The sequence below is a fragment of the Macaca nemestrina genome, assembly GCF_043159975.1.
Source record: "Macaca nemestrina isolate mMacNem1 chromosome 14 unlocalized genomic scaffold, mMacNem.hap1 SUPER_14_unloc_3, whole genome shotgun sequence".
In the NCBI taxonomy this organism is placed as follows: domain Eukaryota; kingdom Metazoa; phylum Chordata; class Mammalia; order Primates; family Cercopithecidae; genus Macaca; species Macaca nemestrina.
Window position 1 is genome coordinate 12245 of NW_027257579.1, and position 2248 is coordinate 14492.

Sequence of the window (2248 nt, forward strand, 5' to 3'; positions counted from 1 at the left end):
GTCAAAAGACAGTACGTCATCTTTTTGAGAATTTTATTCACTTCAAAACAAATTAAACACACCTATTTCCAATGGCATTCCAGAGCCCAATTTTCGAGGCTGAGGAAACACCCCAAGAACGCTTTGTGCAGAACGCTTCACAGCGTCCAAAACACTGCTGTCAGGGCGGGGCACAGCTGAAGGCCTGCATCTCTCAGGGTTCCCTAACTGTTCCCTGATTCAGTCATCTAGAGAGCAAATGCACAGTCATTCCCCAGTTTCCTACTGACATCACAGCGGAAGTCTGACTCCCACGCGTCACCGTCACCCAGTTTCTGAGGCAAGGAATCATTGGCACAGAAGCTTCTGGTGGCGGGTTTCCGGAGCGCCCTGTGAACTACAATGTCCCTCACCAGAATTCGATGAGGCAGAGTCTCTGCATGTGGTCCCTGCCTGGCCTGGGCTTCAACATCCCCAGAAGCACCACAGCTGGGGAGCTTGGGAGTCACCACACACAGTCTGCTCTCTGCTCTGTGCTCCTCAGTCCCACAGACCCCTCCAAATCACGGGAGCTGGATGCAATGGAGCCCTGGCCACCTGTAGTCTCACTCCAGGTCAGAATCACTGTCCTCTGAGGAGGAGGAAACCTGAAGGTCCTCATAGAGGACACTCAGGGGGACAGGAACACAGGGAGCCTCAGACTTCTCTGAGACATGACGGCTGTGAGCGGGGAAGGCTCCCGGCTTCTCAGGAGAGGGAAACAAGGGAGCTGTCAGGAGGCTGGAGCTCCACCGTCCATTTTCCAGTCTCCGGAAGAGCATTCTGAGAGGCTGGGCCCCATCGTGGCTGGCTGCTGGGTGATGGGACGTGGTGCAGGCCTGGGCAGTAGGCAGGCAAGGTCTGCTGTGCGGAGGCTGCCGGTTGCTGCTGGGCACCTGGGCGGGTGTCCTCCTGCTCATCTGGGGAGACGGACTTGGTCTGAGTTCGGTTGCAGCTGGCGGAGGTTGGAGAGTCTCCGAGGCCCCCAGCTCACCTCCCTGGATGGCATTTTCGGGCATCTGGAAGGGACCCATTCTCGGTTTCTTGGGGAAGTTCAGGCAAGCCTAAGTCGGAGCCTGGGCAGGTCTCTTAGCTCCTGGCCTGAAACTGAGATTGGAGCCGAGGCCCAAGCTGTGTGTGTCGGCTGGTGGGCAGGGCTGTGAGGTCACCGCAGGACGTTTGTCTTGTGCCTGGGGGCTGATGACCCGGATCAGGCCGTGGGGCTTGGAGGCAGCCTGGGGAACTTCTCGACAGCCACCCTGAGGCCTGCTGTGTGTCGGCTTCCTCACGACGAGAGGCTCCGGGCCCTGCTGCCTGACTCCAGGCTGAGGGATGTCGGCCACAGCCCCTGTCTGTCGTTCCTTTGGTCGGAGACTTGACGAGGAGCTCAGACTGGCTTTTCTGAGGGGAGACAGTGAAGCCAAGATGGATACCGTGTCAGACATTTTCGTAGCTGAGCCATCAGTGAAGGCACGGTCCACGCGTGGCCTCTTATTAGTTGCTTGGACCGGCATTGGCCTGCTTGCAACCTGAAAGAAAGGAGACCACACACGTTAGAAGTTCCTCGGCATCGAGCCAACATGGAAATCAACCACATCCAAAGACAAGGTGTACACAGCAGGAAATTCTTAATATGGTAAGGACAGGCGGTCCTTGGAAGTAGGGACAGATCCTCAAGGTGAGTGCTGATCGGGGCAAGACCCATGAAAAATGCACTCTCGAGCTATGATCTGAGAATACCATTTTTCTAAAGACTGTGTCTTGGGCATTCACTGGATCAAAGCGCCTCCACTCAGCCTTCCATGAAGTGGGACGGACTAATGCCCTTCTGAAGGCAGGTCGGTGGCTCAAGGGTTCCCAGGACGTCTTTTCTGAAAACATGCATGTTCCTGGGGTGAGCTGCCTCCATGTTTGGGGCCCCCGAGGGACTAATTTCCTCACGCCGCTAGGAAGACGTTGTTGGCAGGCTTGCCATTATTGCACAGAGAGAAAGCAACAGGAAATACGGCATCTTCAGATGCCTTCATCTGGAATCAAATGGACCTGGAAGGATCGTGGAGTCCCTGACCCCAAGAAGGCAGGAAGAAGGGTTCCCCGATCCCCTCACACACACGGGAACCTGAAAGGAAATCAACCAGGGTGACCTAGAGGAGAAAAAGACCAGGGGCCCAGGGTGACCCTCACCCTCAGATAATCACAAGATTCCATGGATTCTTTTCGATTTGGCGGC

The 2248-nt window shown here is 55.8% G+C and overlaps 1 pseudogene; it reads right to left on the bottom strand.

Moving 5' to 3' along the window:
- Positions 1-584: 584 nt before the first annotated feature.
- On the bottom strand, positions 585-1532 carry LOC139361184 (protein FAM90A5-like; annotated as a pseudogene).
- Between the last annotated feature and the right edge of the window lie 716 nt (positions 1533-2248).